This window comes from Rhipicephalus microplus, chromosome 5, assembly GCF_043290135.1.
Source record: "Rhipicephalus microplus isolate Deutch F79 chromosome 5, USDA_Rmic, whole genome shotgun sequence".
Taxonomy (NCBI): domain Eukaryota; kingdom Metazoa; phylum Arthropoda; class Arachnida; order Ixodida; family Ixodidae; genus Rhipicephalus; species Rhipicephalus microplus.
The window spans coordinates 42651184-42672260 of NC_134704.1; the positions used below are offsets into that span (position 1 = coordinate 42651184).

The following is a 21077-nucleotide window of genomic DNA, read 5'->3' on the forward strand; positions in this document are numbered from 1 at the left end:
CAGTCTTCAGCGTATCTGGTGACTTCCGAAAGCGGGGAGCACTCCGATACATCAGGGCGGTACGGGAGTATGGTGTCGAGTGGGTGGGATGGTTCGCGGCCGTACAACAGAAAGAACGGGGAAAAACCGGTAGTCGCTTGCGTCGCGGTGTTGTAAGCGAAGGTAACAAAAGGCAAGACAGCGTCCCAGTTAGTGTGGTCGGAGGAGGTGTACATCCTCAGCATGTCGCCAAGTGTGCGGTTGAATCGTTCAGTGAGACCATTCGTCTGTGGATGGTATGCGGTAGATTTCCGGTGGATGATGTTGCATTCAGCGAGAATAGCTTGGATGACCTCCGACAGGAACACTCGACCCCTATCACTGAGTAATTCCCGTGGAGCCCCATGGCGGAGAATGAAGCTGCGGAGAATGAAGAGTGCAACTTCGTGGGCGGTCGCTGCTGGTAGAGCTGCAGTCTCAGCGTAGCGTGTCAGATGATCGACGCCGACAATAATCCACCGGTTTCCAGAGCGACTATATGGGAGGGGGCCATAGAGATCGATACCCACGCGGTCGAATGGGCGAGCCGGGCATGGGAGCGGCTGTAACATGCCAGTAAGGTGCCGCGGAGGTGTCTTGTTCTGTTGGCAAGTGGTGCAAGACTGAACGTATTTCTGCACAAAGCGATACATTCCTCGCCAGTAATATCGTTGGCGCAGCCTTTCGTAGGTTTTCAGGACACCTGCGTGAGCACTTTGAGGGTCTGCATGGAAATTCATGCAGATGTCAGAGCGCATATGAGTTGGGACAGCAAGGAGCCACTTCCGACCATCAGGCATGTAGTTGCGGCGGTACAGAATGCTGTCTCGCACGGAAAAGTGGGCTGCTTGTCGGCGTAGCGCTCTCGTGGAAGGGACAGCAGACGGATCGGTAAGGTAGTCGAGTAACAATGCAAGGTATGGATCTTTACGCTGCTCCGAAAGCATGTCAGTGGTGTCTATTGGTGACAAGGTGGTAAAAAGTGGTGACAGAGAAGCCACATCTGGGGTCAAAGGCGATCGCGAAAGTGCATCGGCATCTGCATGCTTGCGACCGGAACGATATACTACACGGATGTCGTATTCTTGCAATCGAAGTGCCCAACGTCCCAGGCGTCCGGACGGGTCTTTCAATGTGGACAGCCAACATAGAGCGTGGTGGTCTGTGACCACGTCGAAAGGGCGGCCGTAAAGGTACGGGCGAAACTTCGTCAAGGCCCAGATTATGGCCAAACACTCCTTCTCTGTCACGGAGTAATTCAATTCAGCCTTCTTGAGAGCGCGACTTGCATAGGCGACTACGTATTCGGCTTGGGTGCCTTTCCGTTGTGCCAAAACTGCACCAAGACCGATGCCACTTGCATCGGTGTGAATTTCTGTGGCAGCAGCGGGGTCGTAGTGACGAAGAATGGGTGGTGAGGTCAGCAGGCGGCGCAGCTGGCGAAATGCGTCGTCACATGCAGGTGACCATGCAGATATACCTTTGCTGTTGGAGAGCAGACTTGTTAGAGGTGCGATGATGGACGCGAAGTTGGGCACAAAGCGACGAAAGTACGAGCAGAGACCGACGAAACTTCTTAGAGCTTTCAGTGATGTGGGCAACGGGAAGTCAGCGACAGCCCGAAGCTTATCGGGATCCGGAAGAACACCGTCTCTTGTGATGACATGTCCCAAGATGGTTAGTTTTCGTGCTGCGAAGTGGCACTTTTTGGAGTTAAGTTGTAGGCCCGCAGAAGTTAGACACGTCAGAATCTCGTGGAGGCGAACAAGATGTGTCGGGAAATCAGACGAAAAGACTACGATGTCGTCCAGGTAACACAAGCAAGTTTTCCACTTATGGGCACGCAAGATGGTATCGATCATGCGCTCAAATGTGGCAGGTGCGTTGCAGAGCCCAAATGGCATCACTTTGAACTCATATAGACCATCTGGCGTTACAAAGGCTGTTTTAGGGCGATCACATACAGCCATTGGCACCTGCCAATACCCAGAACGCAGATCCAAGGATGTAAAGTACTCGGCGCCTTGTAAACAGTCAAGAGCATCGTCTATTCGTGGTAGCGGGTAGACATCTTTCTTCGTAATCTTGTTTAAGCGGCGATAGTCCACGCAAAATCGAACGGTGCCATCTTTTTTCTTGACCAGAACGACAGGTGATGACCAAGCGCTTTGAGAAGGCTGTATCACTCCACGTTTAAGCATGTCGTCTACTTGCTCCGTAATGACGCGGCGCTCTTCGGCGGAAACGCGGTAAGGACGCTGTCGCAGAGGCAAATGTGAGCCGGTGTCAATAGTATGAGTGATAGTCGTGGTGCGGCCCAAAGCAGGTTCTTGAAAGTCGAAAGAAGAGCGAAACTTGTTAAGGAGAGCAACAAGTTGGCGGCGATGCGAGAGGGGAAGGTCTGCGTCAATAGCATTGTCGAAGGCTGACAAACTTGATGGCTCAGACGCATGAGTTATTGCGGCAATGTGACATGGCGTTTCGTCGGGAAGAATAATATCATCGATATGGTCGACAGGTTGCACATATCCCAACGTTTCACCACGAAGTAAGCTGATGGGGTAGTTGCAGTGGTTGGTAACCAGCATTACGGTTAAACCAGATGCAATTGTAAGAACGGCAAATGGGAGAACGATGCCCTTGCGTTCAGTAAAAACAGGAGATGGCGTAAACACCACCGTGGCGTCAGGTTGCGCCACACATGAAAGGCTTACAGGGACCGAAGCTTCCGGGGGCAAGGTGATGTCGTCGTCAGCGATGAGTTTGCAGAGCCGAGGAGACCGGTCGGGTGGTGGAAATTCATATGTTGGCACAAGGGACACTTCGGCACGGGAACAATCGATGATAGCTTCATGACCTGATAAGAAATCCCAACCGAGGATAAGGTCATGAGAGCAAGATGGCAGAACAAAAAACTGTACGACGTACAAAACATCTTGGATGACGACGCGCGCCGTGCACAGAGCCGAGGGATGAATGCGTTGCGCGCTAGCCGTGGACAGCACCATGCCACAGAAAGATGTGGTCACTTTCTTCAGTTTCCGACAAAATTTGACGTCCATCACAGAAACGGCGGCCCCGGTATCAATTAACGCTAATGTGGCGACTCCCTCAACATCGACATCAACAACATTTTTCGGCGAAAACGGAGGCCTTGGGAATTGCGCACAAGTTGCAGTTCTTGCCTCCGGAACTGCACTGATTAGTTTCCCTCCTCAGGAGGTGGTCGACGACGCATAGGCGATGGCGACCGGCGACGAGGGGATGGGAAACGAGCAGTCGATGGGCGGCGATCCGAGTCTGAGTGCCTCTGTTCATATGCAGATGCGGTGGCCTGCTGCGGCGCGTAGGTAGGAGTTCCGAAGTATGCGTTTGCAGGTGTGGGGCGACGGCGGCAGAAGCGTGCAATGTGGCCAGCGATGCCACAGGCGAAGCAGATAGGACGATTGTCTTGAGTGCGCCACTCATTAGATCGATGGAAAAAGCGAGGTGAGGGCCTGTAAACTGGAGGCGAGGCCGGAGGAGGTGGAGCTGATAAGGCGACTGGATGCGGTGGGGGCCGCGCGACCACAGCTGCGTAGCTGAGAGGTGAAGGTGGTGCAGGTGGTGCGTAGCCGACAGCTGAGAGATTAGGCGCTACTGAAGTGCACGGGTAAGGGGCCTGCACTGTAGGGAGGACATCACAAATTTCCGTGCGTATGGCCTGCTGCAGTGTCGTAGGCAGGCTTGCGGTGGGCGCGTCGCTATGCGGCAGCAGGGAAAGCTGTCGGGCGACTTCCTCCCTGATGAAGTCTTTGATCTGGTTGGACAGACTTTCTTTGCAAACGTTGGCATTTGTGAGTGTGACGGCCGAGACCGAATCCGGCGGTAGGACACTCTGTCGGGCGATGGAACGCTGACGGCGCAATTCATCAAAGCTCTGGCAGAGGCTTACGAGGATTGCCACCGTGTTCGGGCTTTTCGCTTCCAACATCTGGAATGCGCCATCCTCGATGCCCTTAAGAATCTGCCGAATTTTTTCTTCTTCGGGCATAGATGGATTCACACGCTTGCAGAGGTCGAGCACGTCCTCTATGTAACTAGTAAACGTCTCGCCAGGCTGCTGGGCTCGGTGGCGCAGGCGCTGGTCAGCGCGGAGCTTGCGGACCTCTGGTCGGCCGAACGCTTCAGTGACGAGTGTCTTAAAGGAAGACCAGTTGGCGATGGCGGTTTCGCGGTTCGTAAACCAAAGTTTAGCTACGTCTGCCAAGTAAAATATAACGTAGGCGAGCTTAGAGTCGTTGTCCCACTTGTTACTGGCGCTTACGCGTTCGTACAAGGAGAGCCAGTCCTCGACGTCTTGCTCGCCACTGCCGCTGAAGATTGGTGGGTCCCGTTGGCGAGTAGCGCCGGGGCAGGTAGACGGGACAGCCGGTGGTGCTGGCTGGGCTGGGATGGGCTGGTTGGCGACTGCGTCAGTCATGTTTTGCAGTGGTCTCTCGGGCAACTTGCGAGAGCGGAGCTCCAGGTCTGCTTGGGGATCTCAGCAGCCTCCACCAAATGTGATGACGTTTATTGAACCGGAGAAGTCGCAACGATGTCGCAACAAAAATGGCCGTACGACAAGTCTGGCAAAAGGCGGCCCAGGTTCTCGTGCAATCAGAGCACGGGGTTTTTCCTTCTCTTTGGAAGGCGCATACACGTTAGTGCGTATGCTCCACTACAATTGGATATATCAAAGTAAACTGCCCTCGTCCACCTTGATTGCCATTTGATCCAGCGGAAGCGGTTATGTCGGTTTTCTGCGCGTGCCTCGTGGAGAAACGGCAATACTGTAGTCATGCTTTCTTCAAAGACAGGGACGAATGCAAACAGTGTTCGAGGCTGCTGAATGTGTTGAAATCTCTATGTTGACCCGCTAGATAAGATAACGATACTAGGCGAGCGAGCGATTTCTCCTCAAGCGGGCAACAGCGACTGTGATAGCGCATTCAGCTGCACAAAGGATAACGAATGTCGGCCGCTCAATTTGAAGCTGAAAGACAGGTAAGGTCTTTCAGCTTCATGATGAATGTCCTAACGTTTATCCTTTCGTAGCGATACAAGCGTTTACACTCACAGGCACAGATATTGCACTTTTGTAAACGACAACTGCATGTACAGCTAACATCAATATGCTAGAACGAATTATTTATAGTAGTTTTCAGAGCGGTGTATATAACGCATCTACTCTGGCCGCGTTCCTGTATAACTGCGACAATTAAAAAAATATATAATATCGTTTTTCATCGCAGAGTTGTAGAGTAGTAAAATGCGTATTTTTGTTTTGAACTTCTAATATTAGTGGTGGTTCTTACGTCTGTAAATTGACTGTAGAAGTAGAAAACTGGCCATGTACTGTAATCTATATTTAACATATTATTTAAAATGTAGCGAGCCTCGTCAAGACCGAGGCTATGGTTGAGTAATACGATTTCTTGGTTTGCACTCTGTGATGTGGTAACGTTCGGGTTAATGCTTTTTCTTACTAGTGAGCCATTTACGCGGAGCCCACAATTCAAATTTTAAGCTGAGATATACTTCAGCCGTGTGTAAATTTGTTCGTGCATTTTTTAAAACATTTTTACTTTGTCTAACCAGTTTTCGAAATGAAAAAAAAATAGCATGACCAAGACGTGATTATTAACACTGATCCAGCAGCACTCACAATAAAAAGTCAAAAGCGCGCGCGTGAGAGAAAAAGGGAGATAGACAGATAGAGTCATGAAGTGAACACGTGCAATAATATATATGTCATGCTCGTATGTGGTAGCACTTTCAAAGATACTGTCACATTAATGCAATAGAAAACAATGATATGCCCATATCTAAGACAGCGGGAGGAGGAGGAGGAGGAGGAGAAAAGTTTAATCGGAAGGACAGGGAGATTAGCCAGTTCTTAGACCGGCTGGCTACCCTGTGCTGGGGAAAGGGGTGAGGGAATAAAAGATGGTAAAAAGAAATGGTGCGCAGAGAGAGAAAGAGAGAGAGAGAAATTATAAAAAAAATAGTGACAAAAGGCAACATCAAAGAGTATAAGACACTAAAGTCTGTCTTTGAGGCCAGTTGTCCGCAAAAAGCGTAGCAGAGCTTTCAAAGACCGCGGGACGTTGCCAAACTGCAATTGCAGTTCACACAAGAAGCAGTGTCACAAAAAGAAGCGTACATAGAAACGCGTTTGTGCACGAGGTAATTCGAAATCACCGCTATACGTGTGTATGATGACAGCAAGTAGAACACCATATTTAAACTATGGATTGATTAAACTACTGATGTTCGGCACACTCGCCCGAAGAGAGACTTATAAGTTGCTGCCAGAACAACACAGCTGGTGAAACTACACACCTGCGTTTATGCTTTTGGCGGGTTTACTACCAACTGCTCGCACAAAGTTGAGAGCTTCAAGCCCTGCGTTAGAAATAATGTACCACTGCGTATTCTTAAGGTCCGGACCTGGGTTCGCAAGACTGTACGGTAACAAAAATGGTATACTTGACTTAGTTGGATTCAGTGCATGTCAAAACAGCGTTGAGAACCGTACATACAGAAGTCGCGCAGATAAATGAAATGCCATGAAGCGTCGTGTATTCGTAGTCTTTCTCCTCTATGTTGTGCGTGTGGTTTGCGCTATAGGCTTTCCGAACACGCAAGAACAGAGTGAGCGAAAAGCGACAACGTTTCGTGCCAGACGCGAGGTTTGAGATTCACCGACTTACCTATTCGCACCTTCTAGACGATCGTCCACGCGAATCGAGAGTATGTCGGGACGCGCCTGACTGCCCTTCATGGAAGGCGTCACTGAACTGAAAAGGCGCTCATTGAAGTCGGCCACGCCGCCTCGCTGGTTCTTTAACGGATGTATGCAACTCTTGCCGCTTCCTTCGTCGGACGAGGAAGTGGCGCTGTCTCGCCCGGATGCCGCTGTAATATAGAGGCGTTTTGCCTTTCATTTGCCGCCGATGACGCTAGCTTGGAGTTCGTTTACAGTTTTCAGCTGACGTCACGTTGGATCGTCTCCAGGCCGCCCCTTCGAGCTCGTACGGCAGTATACGAGCGGCGCTGGAGAGCCATGCCACCACTTATCGCCTCGTCAGCGTGAGATGTTGTGTCTGGCAAGCCAGCGCGCGAACCGACTGGGTTTCCATAAGGGGCCCACATAAGCAGACCCTGGCTTTGGGCTACGAACGGGCCCGGATGTCCCTGCCCTGGGATCCGGGTGTCTGTAATAGCTACTGAGACGAGGTGAACGAATGCATCAGTAGGATACCGTACCGTGTACTTGCTGAGAGCCTGCTTTCGTTCAAGTAAGGACTGTGCCGCTCTCGGATCCAGTAACACAGCAGACCTCAGCAAGTGTACAGTAACACGGGCTTGTTTGTTAGTCTTCGGTCGGCGTCGACTGCTGTAAAACGGCCCGTTTTTTTCAAGAACGCGCAGTGCAAACAGGAATACATCAGTGCTAAATACTAAGTACTGAAAGTGTGGACGCAAAAGTCACAGCTTACTATATGGTCACTTGTATAACTCAGGACGAGCGCCCACTTGGTTTACCACTCTTTTTTAGTGCGCCTCTTTTGGCGCTGTCTTGATAAATGCGTGTTGGTGACTGTACGTATTGTATCTGTGTGCATGTGATCGCTGTACACGTATATAATTGTCATGGACACTTGGGGCAGCAAGTCAGAGGATAAACAAGGCCGACATTCTCAGTGATACCGTTAAAAGTTGTTAGATATCTCTCTGCTGAGCGTTTTAGAATGCACTGACTGGGGTAAACTAAACCGTTTCTGTAGTGTCGTAAGGCCACACTTCTGCGTGTATGGCGTTTCTACTCATACAGTTCTCCCTTGCATAGTCGTTGCAGAAAGTGTCGAAGACGAGTCTCATTATCCCAGGACATTGCCGACCATCAGGTCACTGGTTAGCTTACTTTACGAGTTTCTGCCTTCAAACAGACGGAGGGGGGAGGGGGCAAAAACGACAACACAAAACAAACAAATCCAAAAATGCACGCACAAAATGCAGGCGAGCACGCGCACACAATCCTGCCTGGCACGTGCATGCGAAGTATCTCGGATGAGCGCTCGGATTGGCTCGCCCCACCGCGAGCCAACAACCTCCGATCGTCTGGACTTTCTCCACAAAATCTTTGCTGCTAATAAAAAAAAATATTCAATCAGCGACATACACTGAGGAACAAACGCCCCCTACCGTGAAATCCCGGGCAAGAACTCCACCCTCACCCACCCACAGTGACGGATAATCCGACAGGATTAGAGGGGGAGGGGGGCTTGCTGGGTCATGAATCAAAATTGAAGGTGATAGAGTAAGAGCAGCTAAAAGTAAAACAATACATGCCCGTGCTTCTAATGAAATGCTTTATTGAACACGCATGCATTCGCCGTTTTCATTCCCTCTCGTCAGGCAAAGAGAAACTGATCGAAGCAGTGAAAATGGTGCGGAGGTGGAGAAGAGGCCGTATACTTAAGATCTCTTGAAGAAAGGAGCAGGGCACTTGCTAGCGCATGCTGAGGACTTTACGGTGGTTTAACTTCCTGCCGATCCTGCCGCCAGGTTCTTGGCTGATCCCCCTTTGTGGGTGTGCGGAAGTATTATAAGAATCATCATCATCATCATAAACATCATCATCATCATCAATATGGGGCAACGCACCGAAGATGCATGCCTTGCACCGCAAATATTTTGACAGCAGACTGTTTACTTTAGTACAACACATAAAGAGTCATGCCTCACCAATACCTATAGATTTTAGTCTTCGGAAAAAATAAGGGAAGTTTTTGTTCGTCCGTTGATCTCACATAAAAAAAAGAACTAACGAAAGTGAAGAGGAGGCAGTAGCTCCGCCTTAAAAGAAGTTAATGTTGAGAGTAGAACTTTCGGCGTAATGGAGCGAAAAAACAACAAAAAACAAACGTAATTCGCATTGAATGTAAGAACCTAAATTTTTCTGATATAAGACAAAAGGAATGGTATATGGTTCAGCGTGACGCATCGTGGGGCTCAAGAGCTGGCGGCCTATGCTCACTCGCCCGCTGCTCTTGAATGTCGGAGTAGGGCGAGGGCTGAGCGAGGTCGTAAATTCTGCCTTCCTTTAAGCGGGAAAGCCGGCTTAGGTGCACGCTATCAACCTCAGGATCCAGATAACCTCGTTCATAAATAGTCTGTACAAACAAAACTTGGATAAGTATTTTAGAAACTCATTTCTTTTTTTCGTGCCTGATTCAAAGCACCCAGGTCTTTCCACTCTTTGCAAATTAAAGAGGAAAAAAAAAGTAAAGTGCCTGGTGGTGGTGGTGAGTCAACTTTAAGTTACGGAATGCCAGACATTTTTTTTTCTTTTAAAGCTGCACCTAATGTGTTTTAATGCGCTCAATTTATTTTTAAACAAACTTGCGCGCAGTGACCCTGGCTGCGCAAATGCACAAGCTTATAGGGAAGTTAGGTGGCTCCACATCCTTGCCTTTCTTGACTATTTCTCTCTCTCTTCCTCTCTCTCTTCCTCTCTCTCTCTCTCTCTCTCTCTCTCTCTCTCTCTCTCTCTCTATATATATATATATATATATATATATATATATATATATATATATATATATATATATATATATATATATATATATATATATATATATATATATATATATATAACTGGCGGAACATGGGAGAGGCCTTTGTCCTGCAGTGGACGTAGTCAGGCTGATGATGATGATGTATATATATATATATATATATATATATATATATATATATATATATATATATATATATATATATATATATATATATATATATATATATATATATATATATATACATTGTTGTTGTGCAGTGTTTTTCGGTTTCTAAAGAAAGCACGCTATACGACAAATGAAACAGCGTTTGATGCCTTTTTTTTTCAATTACCGTTGAACGCTACAAATACTAGAGGACATTACATCGCCCTTCGATCCACGTACTTCAACTATAAATTGACCGATTGTCACTATGATGCATCTTTAAGGAACCACTACTTATCCGTTACATGACTATATATGGCCAAACTACTTTAGTTATAAAACTGTAGCTGACGTCCCCGTATATTACACGCGAAGCAATATCACCTAATGCAATAGCTCGCGTTTCTGCGCTTTCGCGTGCACAACCGTGGCCTCAAAAATTACCTGGTGGTACGCCGCCGGCTAATCTCGGAGAGTAGGAGACCATGGCACAACAGCCACAAGCATACACGTGGTGGCATTGCGGTTCCTAATTCACTGGCTTCGGAAACACAATTCGCTGAGCGTAAACATTGTGACTCGCTGTTGGCACATAGTTCATGGTGTCTCCCCAGCAAACTTATTGGCACCCTCCGCTCTGTGTGATCTTATGCGTGTACACGAAGACCTGTCTTGAGTAATTTTGCTTGCACGACTTCGCTGCCCCAGCTACACTTCCGTTGGCGCTGATTTACGCATCTCAACAGGGAGGAAAGGAGGGTGGGCGCTGATAAAGGGAGGCTTACCGAAGAACGTCAAAGCAAAGCTACAAACAACGTTGCTTTTTTCCCCCCTTGGAGCCGACTTCTTTCGCGAAAGAAAAGAAAAAGCAAGATTTGTAAGCATCGCATTCATTTTCGTCTTAACCCCTTCGCGCGAGGATGAGAAATGAGCGAGAATGAAAGAAAGACGCTGGCGAGTCCGTATCTTCCGAGTCGTTTCGAATGTACGCGCAAGCTGGTATGCAAATTAGGCGTATAGCTCACGCCATTTCTGGCGAAAAAAAAAAAAAGCCAAGAAAAGCAGGAGAATCCAACGGCGCCCATTGTATGCATCCGAGGCCTGTCTTAAGCCGGCTGTGCTCCCACCGCACCCTGTTGTGAGGATCGCCTCCCTCCTCCCATGCCATCTTAAAGTTTCTTTTTTTCTTTATTTCACGGGCTTTCGGTTGGAGATCACTTTGGATCCGTGCTACTGGTCGCCTCACCGTTCCTGCTCTTTAGGCACGTTTCTTTTCTCCCTTGATCCTAGTTTTTCAACTATTAAATTCCTGCGTCCACGATACTGCACCGCATAACCTGGTGGTATTCCCTTTGTGACGTTTCGCGATGCCGCTTGGATAAAAGAAAAAGTGTGCAATCGTGATTAGGATTCCTCCGGAGAAGCAAGGCGTGCCGCTGAGGGCTTATCGGCCGGTCCCCTTACAAATGGAATCGCGGGCACAAATACGACGATGAGGAATGTCAAAGGCGATAAGCCCCACCGAGAAGATAAAAGAAAAAGAGAGAAGGAAATCAGTGAGTATGGATATGTGTGGGTGTGAGGGTGAAACGACCATCTATTATTCGCCCCACCAGTCACGAGAGAATGCGAGTGTTCACATGTGCACTACCACACCAGATCGGCGATGACATTCGTTCTTTCTTTCTTTCCCTCTCACCCGTCCCTCCTTTCCAGATTTTCTGTCTTCCGAGTCGCTTTCATTAAAGCGCGAGATTGTGAGGAACAAAAACGTAATGAGACCTGCTACCCCTTTTATCTTTTGATGGCGACGCTGGCCGTAACACCACCCCTGCATAGCTGCGCGTCTTTCTTTCTTTCTTTCTTTCTTTCTTTCTTTCTTTCTTTCTTTCTTTCTTTCTTTCTTTCTTTCTTTCTTTCTTTCTTTCTTTCTTTCTTTCTTTCTTTCTTTCTTTCTTTCTTTCTTTCTTTCACATTGAGCAGCGATGAATGATGGAGAGATTGCAATGGCGAAGAAGGAATAATCCTGCACCCATCGCTGAATATTGTTTTCTTTTTTTGTGGCCACCCTTTTATCAGCCACAGCAGTTGCACACCCTGCGAAAGGGCGCTAACCTTATACAGTGTAAGCCACAGAGCCGACGATTCAGCGGCTGCTGCTTCGTCCCTTCTACGCGTAGTATGAACGCTCGCCGATTCCTTTCTGTTCTCCCGCAACGATTTTCTTGTTTTCTTGGGGAGGGGGGGGGGCGCTTCGCGCAAGTTCCGGCAGTTACATAACCGACTCGGGAAGATATTGAACGGCGGCCATTCTACCAAAGCGATAAGGTTTGCCGTTCAGCCCCTCGCCTGGTTTCGATAGCGTTCGCTTCAATCACTGAAGCAAGCCGGACGAAATTTATGCGGCGAGCGCGCACCCGCGTCTCGTCACAATTGAGAAGCGCAAATTTGCTTCGTCCACATTTGCATCGTTCGAATTCCGCTCGTGAGCCGGAGACGGAGAGATGTTTTGGTTTGGTCGAGTGCTTGACGCGATTATATCCTTTCCCGACACGTATTATGATCGACTGTCTATAAGTGCGCGGAATTTGCATAGCTTCAAGCCACGGCTCTGGCGATCCAGTTCAAAGCAGATAGAAGAGTTGGGATAAATTGCAGTGAATGAAATAGGTAATTGACAGCCATCCATTAGTAGCATGATGGCACAAGAAAATTCATATCCATGTGAACTTGGTAAAAAGGAAAGCCAGCAGTTGGGGAATAGTCCGTCTTGGTGCGGGGATCAAACCCGTGACCGACGTCTTTTGGCTTCGTGTGTGAGTGATTTTAAATGAAAAGAAGAGAAAACTGAGCCCCGTAACTCTCTCTCAGTGGGAGGACACCTCAACAGTAGCTCACGAAGCGTGGGAGTAAAGGAGAGATTAAAAGGATAGGATTGAAAGGTAAAGAGATAGAGAGACCAAGGAGAGAGCGAGGCACAGGGACAGCGAACGACAGAAAACGAAGGAAGTAAAGAGGAGATAGGAAAGATGGACACGGTTGCAGGAGTCCGAGGACGGGGCACCACTCGGCGAGAGCTCTTTCTTGTCCGCGTCATGAGATGGCGTAGGGCGCGCCATGCAGTCGGCCAGAGCTGCGCTGTCGTCGTAGATCGCGGAGGCACAACCGGTCGGCACGAAGTCCATAGAGCGAGTTACGGCTTCGTGCTTACTGCTACATACGTATGGCGTACGTATTTTGAAGCAATTACTTGCAAGTAGAACGTATATAATTATCTAATTATTGTATGGTCAGCCGCGCTGCATTTCTTCATAAGTGAATTCAACGGCCCAGTGAAATTACACGCGATAGTTATCTACTGGCAGTGAGAATTACCAAAGAGGTACGAAAAAAATACGTTGAGACTCCTCTCGAAACGCCCCAAGTCCAACGTCTCATTAGGCACAATATACACTGCTCTCGCAGCACAAGACCGGGATGATTGGCTGGTCATGGGAGAGGCCTTTGCCCGGCAGTGGGCGTAGTCAGGATGATGATGATGATGATGGTGATGATGTGATGAGGCTTATTAGCCATTAACGACAACGGCAAGACAGCGTGATGAACTGTCCAGCAGAGACCGGCACAGCAGCGAACCGAAACACGAGCCGAGAGAGCCGGGCGTTGGCGATGCTTCTCGCTGCAGGCACACCTTCTTCATCACAATGATGATGATGACGACGATGATGATGATGATGATGATACTGCCTTCACCGAGGCGATTGTGTGCAGCAAAATATTTAGTCGAGAAGTGATATAGGGAAACGTTATGCCATGTAATTTCTTAATATACACTAGAGGGAACTCCGGCGCTATTGTCTATGGGAGGTACAACGCGTGGCACTTCAGCGAGCATGATATTGATGGGTATGTGCATGTTTTTGTCTATTATTTTTACTTTCGGCTTCATTTGGCTTCGCCTGGCTTGGGGATGCTTTGTCACGGAACGACAAACAGCAAATGCTCAGTGGTTGCTCTAATCTTTGTACAGCGAAAGCTGTTATAAGATGGAAACTCGGGTCACGCGCGGTGCAGCTGTCCAACGCCGCCACCGCCGGTGTTCGTAACCACAAGAAAAAAAATAGTATTAAGGACAGAGTAGGGCTTGAACCTGGGTCCGCTTTGTGCCCACTGAGCTACGCCATTTTTTATGGTATTCAATAAAAAATTTGCGTAATAAAGAGAAAATCAAGCGAACAAAAGTACAATTAAATGGCTAAAATAAGCACTCAAGCGTTACTCATAAACACTCAATGGCTTACACAGTGTGAGTTCTTCACATCTTGTTATGCAAACAAGAAGGTCGCAATGTTCTGTTGGATTCTAATTGATGTTCACTGTCTGTGAGAATAAATTTCTCTAAACAGAAAGGGGTGAGGTGAATCAGCTCTCTAAGTTGGACTACCAGTCTGGTCTAAAGTCTAGCTTATCGTTAGTGTTTTTGAGGTGTATAGCCATTTGAATGAAGTGTGTGCTTGAAGAGGTGGTGGGCTCTGCATTGCGGTCTTGCATTCGTATCTTACACAAGCTGTGCATACCGACGAGGAAAAACATATAATATGGCACTTCATGAAGCGCTGCTGATAGAAGATAACGTATTATGTGAGAATTAATGACGAAACGTTTTTTAAGTGCTCGCTGAAGGTAATCCCAACGCAGTATGACATCTTTGCAGCTAACAAAGCAATGTTCAATCGTTTCCGGAACGTCACATAGACGGCAGTTAACAGACGGAATAAAAATACCCTTTCTTTTTAACCACGTGTTTACCGCCAATGTTTCAGAGTAGAGTTTATGGAAGAATGTTTTTGAATTTGGTGGACTGTACATTTTGCGCACTCGCTTCAACACATCGTGGCCTGGGAGATTAGAGTACAGTGAGCGGTACAGCGGAGGTGGGAAGAGTGTACTCAGTAGATCCTTATACAGCACCTTGCGCGATACTGTATACAGGTATTCTACAGAAAAGCGAACTTTAAGGAACTGAACTGTGAGGTAAACTTCTTGCATGAATTCCCACAAGCATGGGCATTCGGAGCAGTTTGATGAAACAGTTAAATCTGGTAAGCAATCAACAAGTGTAGCCTGCAAGAAGGAACAGATTACAGGATGGGAATGGTCTCGAAAAAAAAAAAGAATCGTGACACTATTTGCCATAGATAAAGATGTTTCAATCCTAACCCACCCTTGCCAACTGGCTTGAATATATTATCACGACGCATGAGCTCAAAAGTCGAAGACCATGTGAAAGTAGCAAAAATCCGATGAAAGCGTTGCATATAAAATCTTGCGCAATGAATAAGTTGCAATACGTAGTAAAGCTTTGTTGCTAAGAAAGTATTGCAAGCTTCAGCTCTCCCAAAGATTGAAAGTCGATAGGGAACAAATGTCTGGGCCTGTCATTCAAATTTAGGGACGCATTCCTTCCAGTAATGCGCACTGAATCTATATGCATGCAATGGTACACCGAGGTATGTTGGAGGAGTTTTTGTCAGTGCTTCGGAATTGTTTGCAAACTTCCCTTAGGCAGGCTTGATGTCGGAAAAGGAACCGCATTAATATGAGTAACAAAGCGTTTTAGAACATCAAAAGAATAACGAGGCGTCACACAAAGCGAATAGCGTAACGAGTTGGTAGTCCAATTTTACAACCCATTACAAAAGCTCGTTTTTGATCACCTATTAACTGTGGCGCATACCCACTTCAGGCATAATTATTCATCATCGTCAGCCACTGCATGAACAATTTGCAGAAAATTCCTTGCAAGTGTTTAGCGGATGCAACGCTTCTCAGAAGAATGACAAAAAATAGCATGGTGAATGCTGGTCTATTACCCAGAAATAATATTAATAATGCCGTTGTGGGTACCCAGCAAGTGTGCTTGCAGCAGTTACCCAATGAGTGTTTAGAAAAGGCTCTGAAAGGCCGCTCTTCTATAGCCTTTACTGTGACTGTGCGGAGCCTTCCGCGCAGACCTGGCGTTTTTATTCTCACCAACTTAAATCATCTCTCGAAGTTGAAAAGGGCGTGTTTTTTTATTCGAACCAAAACCAGAACACTGCAGTAAACTCCGCCACAAATGCACTCGAAGCCCGTAAGCACGAAGACTAGAAAAATTTGTGTACTACCCATCATTCCCACACTGACTTAACGATTGCAGCGCCAGAGTACCCTCTGGGTAATTTTAGGAAACTGTATGATTTAAGCAATGCAGGACGAATAATAAAGGAGTCAGCATGACGTGGCGCCGCCGGTATTTGCAAACCAACCCGTTTTGAAGACAGCAGTATCGGCCCATCACGTTATCTTTTCCGGCAAGATCACGCTATAGCAACAAGACTAGCCGACACTGCGCGGTATGGCGGCCGGTAGCTTTTAATCGATGAGTGCTGGTTCGGCGCAGACCAGTCCGATCACGTAGGAGGTTCAAACACGGAACACCACCGGCTTTGACGTTTCCGTCTGGTGTTGGGCCGACGCAGTGGGCTTCAGTTGGATTCACTCGTGTAACCTAATGCCACCTACTTTTTTTCCCTTCCTCCGTGGTTTGGGCAGGAAGTAGGCTCAATCTATCATTATCTCAGTGTTAGGTCTACTCCTAATAGATAGTGCGCAGAAAGAGTAAGAACAAGCCGCGTCTACAAATGAGAACGCCGTATCGCAAAGGAATGTGCTATGCAAGGTCGCAGCGCTGACGAGCCTTTGCTGTATGAGGAGAGTCGCGTGGTTTTGGGAGACATGCTCATTAAATTTGTAAGCAGTCCCCTAAATTGATTAAGTCCAGCACGAGGACATACAGGTGCGAGTGTGGAACTGCTACAAGAATCCTAAGTGCCTCAACAGAGTAATCGAGTTAGACGCAACCGAAAGTACTCGACAGATAGTTTAGCGCGTTGTAAAGGTATACGTGCGGACTCGCTCTATGGATTTCGTGCCGACCGGTTGTGCCCCCGCGATCTCCGACGACAGCGCAGCTCTGGCCGACTGACTCGCATATGCCATCTCTTGCCGCCGACAAGAGCTCTCGCCGAGTGGTGCCCCGTCCTCGCACTGCTGCGACCGTGTCCATCTTTCCCACCTCCACTTTACTTCCATCGTTTTTTGTCATTCGCTATCCCTGCTCCTCGCTCTCTCCTTCCTCTATCTATTTACCTTTTAATCCCTCCTTTACCCCAACCCCTCGCGAGCTACTTTTGAGGTGTCGCACTCTGATGCAGACAGTTCTGTTCTGGGCTGACTTTTCTGTTCTTTTTTCGTTGAGAATCACATAAGGTATACGTACCTCATTTTTCAGACAGACAAGCACTAATTGGATTCGCCAACGACGCAAATAACAATTAAGTCGGTTTCAAGAGGATTTGAAAGCCATTTACGGCCTCGAACGAGGCACGAGTCGCCCACGTGTTCCGAAAAGTGTGTCTGAAAACGTTCAAAAATGACGAAGTTCAATACTTGCTCACTTCTTTTATACTTACGTTATCTACGGTAGCAGTTATCTAAATATCACTATAGGCTTTAGTTACAGTATTAATTGCAAGAACTTAGATAATCAATACTAATAATTAAACCGGACAGGCGATCGCATCAAACGGGATAATCGAAGTCCCTCCTGCGAAGAAACCATTGACAAGTACACGTTCCCAGCAAGCGATCACTCGTAACTTTTGCGGTGTTCTGAAAGTCGACCAATTTCACCGGCGACACTGAATCCGAAGCGTACGAGAGCTCTAATTCAATGTGCTAAGAGACTATAATGACGACATTAGTGAGTAAATATCATAGTTTCTTATACTTTCATAATCTTTAGACACACTTTCACATCTCTAGACACGTTTCTCGAAACACCTAGTAGAGTATAATGAAGGAAATTGTACATTTAAGGGCTCATTTTCTTTGGAACAACAATAATGTTGTTAATGTACAACATTAGTGAGAACTAACCGACAATAATTACACTCTAAGTATAGGGGTTGTTATTAGAAGCAATTGTAGTGTAATTGGGAAGAAAGAAAAGTCTACGAAAAGGTAACTTGTCACCGGCAGGATCCGATCCTACGACTTTCGAATAACGCGTTCGATGCTCCACCGCTGAGCTACAGGGGTGGTTATCCTTCCGTCCACTTATAGGGTGTACATGTACATTTAAACGTGTGAGTAGTTACTGCATATGCTGCCTTTAGCTATATGTTACCTAAAGGTATCATAAACAGTAACTCTACCTGGGAGCGTCAGTCAGAGCCACCTATTGCCATGGCGGCGAGTGTGGAACCCTCTTCTTTCCTGTCTGGTGTCACGCAGTACGTGGTCCTATTACGATATGGTAGCTGACCAATAATCCCTCTCATATATAACTGCTATACAGTGTCGCACCGCTGAGCTTGATTCCCAGTCACGGGGATCACGTTTGATGGAAGCGAAATGCAAATATATATATATATATATATATATATATATATATATATATCTGGGCATATTTAGCTTAAGGTGCACGTTAAAGAACCTTAGAGGACCAAATCTTATCCTTAGTTCCTCACTATGGCGTACCTGATATACATATCTTGGTTACGGCTTGTAAAATCTCAAAATATATTCACATGAACAGTTGTGCATTGTATTCATTATTCCTGAGCACTAAGTTGCGAAACAGCGTACGCTTACCGTTTTACAAATAGCAATAACTTCCCTGAACACGCGTCACCGATGAGCTCACAAAGACCGGCCGTCGGTTGTAATAAAGAGGTTCTGGATTCGGATGTATGCTTGGAGATGACCGCTGTTTAAGGCATTCGCAATTCACTTGAATAACGCACACGCAGGACAGTGATACCTGAGCGACCTCACGACGAATTCGGGCCGGGTGTGTACTTCACACTCACGGACGCTTCTCTGTAGACAGGTTATGTTATTATGTCCGTATTAATACGACATCAATGTAGCATGGCGCCTCGCCTACTGTAACACGCATGCACCGCGTAGTGTAAATGAAGGACAACCCATCGTGCCCTTCCCGGTGTGCGGGTCGGATTACAGTCCGAGTGAAAGTGTGTACGGGCGCCTGGTAAATAAACGCCTTTTCTATTTTTTACCAGTGATCAGGGTGGAGAGCCACTCACTTTTTCTTTTTTTGCGCTCCACGTGCTCACAGTAAATTAAAGTAGACACCCCAGACACACTCTTGCCGTCGGAATTGCCGTGATGTTCTTTATAATGTCCAACAATGCACTGCACGTCTTATGTTCTCTGCGTGAGTGAAAGCGTGCAACGGCAGCCGATGATCGCTGCTCAGGAGGAAAGGGAATCGGCCGGCAGTCTCCGTCGCGCGAAAGGCGAGTGGAGGCTTCCCGGGGAGGGGACCATGTGACGTCGGCGACAACTGCATACTTTGCTAAAACGAATGCTTGAGCTAGTTGGTGCATATTTAAGAAAGATTAAACTGCGCAGTAAAGACAGAACTGTGACCTTACTTTGCATATGTGACCGGCAATGCGCCATCACCAGCAGTCGCGCTGGTGATCATGACAGTGATGAAAGGACGGCTCATACCTTTGTGTGTGTTGTACTCTCATCGCCAAATTTGCGTTGATGTACAGCTCGCTGAAGTGGTCGCGTTTCCTTATGCTGGTATTTCGCTGATCTACATCACGTCCGATGCTGCAAGCCTTACCTCGAATAACAATAAAACTCGTTGATATCGCATTCATTGCTTCAGCCTTGCGGTGTAACTGTAAAGTTTTGCCCACTTTTCACCTTTCTTAGTATTTATTTTTACATGCACTGACTAACCAGCCCGATAGCTAACCTGATCCGTCTTTCTTTGATGAATTGTTTTTTTCTATTTAGTTGTCTCGCTGTTGTCAAGACACCGAACTATTATTGCATTGCGTGCGACATTTTCGCAAAACCATAACCAGAGCTCAGCAGTGGTCCTGGCACTTTAAAGACTGCAGGGTGCAAAGTGAAGGAAACAAGTTCGTATCGGAGACAAGCTGTCAGTATAGGTATAACGTGTCCCGTGTTATAACTCACTTGTGCGGCGAAGCTGCTTTTATTTCGCTTCGCTCCCGTTCCACAACAGTTTCGAGGGGAACTTTCAGACGATGAACGATGACTCCAACATTACGCTGCTTCTCATTGCTACAAAGATACACACGTGTACCCCCCTTCTATCGAGCGTTTGCTCTGGAAATACGTCTTCTTCTTTTTTTTTTTTGCTCGGCTTGGAACCTAATTTTCGAAGTGAGAACAGCTTTACGGTGTCGTAAACTGCGCCTCACGATAACGCTGTTGCTGTTTTTTCACGAACAAGAGAAGCGACAGTCAAGAAACTAAACAGACGCTTTCCTTTTCCCCTCCACGTTTTCTTGTGTAACTTCTTTTGCGCACTTATTGCCCAAGGAATCGATATCGCATTTCCAAGGGTTACACTCTAGTGCAGCTGTAGTTCATCTTTTCGACGGCCAATATTGAGTCGTAAAGAAAATAAAGGAAAAAACAGGCGTTTATTCATTTATTTCTTGCGGGCTAATTTGCTGCCTTGAAACGAACCAGAATGCTTCGATTTGCAGAGGCTGTCCAGGACTATTTCTTGTTAATATACTTGTGACGGAATGGCTCCTTTTTTTTTCATAATGAAAAAAAAATTTTTCCTCTGAATGTGGCTCTAGTCTTCTTTTTTTAGCTGCTCATTTCTTTGTAGACTTCATGTTAAAAAGAATATCTTGAATTAGAAAAAAATGTTTTTTTATCAACTGGCAATTTTTACTTCCGATGAATCTGCGTGTAACACACGAAATTATTTCTTAGAGAGTATTCAAAGTTGCACACGTACCTGTTAGAGAATCAAGCAGTAGTCGACATCACTCCATGTATCTCCTTTTATCACGATTGATATGTGGGGTTTAACATCCCAAAACTACGATATGATTATGAGAGACGCCGTAGTGGAGAGTCCCGGAAAGTTCAACCACCTGGTGTTCTTGAACGTGCACCCAAGTTTGAACACACGGGCCTACGGCAGTTTCGCCTCCATCGAAAATGCAGCTGCCGCAGCCGGGATTCGTTCCCGCCACTTGCGGGTGAGCAGCCGAGTACCTTAGCCAATGGAGCACCGCGGTGGGGCCTCCTTTTATCCCGTCAGTAATTAAAACAAAAAAGTGAAGCTTGTGCTCATGGTGCGAGGCTGGAACCAACAGCGGTGCTATAGTGATCGACCCAAATTCTTATGTTCTTGCATGTGATGCCATGCTTTTGCTACATATCCTAAGTTTT

The 21077-nt window shown here is 47.0% G+C and overlaps 1 protein-coding gene across 1 annotated transcript in view; it reads right to left on the minus strand.

Annotated features, from left to right (window-relative positions):
* LOC119174650 (zinc metalloproteinase nas-26) overlaps positions 1-6891 on the minus strand; it is a 31017-nt gene extending 24126 nt beyond the window's left edge. The window contains exon 1 of the mRNA XM_037425641.2: positions 6753-6891. The gene's annotated coding sequence lies outside the window, so the exon portion shown is untranslated. The remainder of the gene's footprint in view (positions 1-6752) is intronic.
* Between the last annotated feature and the right edge of the window lie 14186 nt (positions 6892-21077).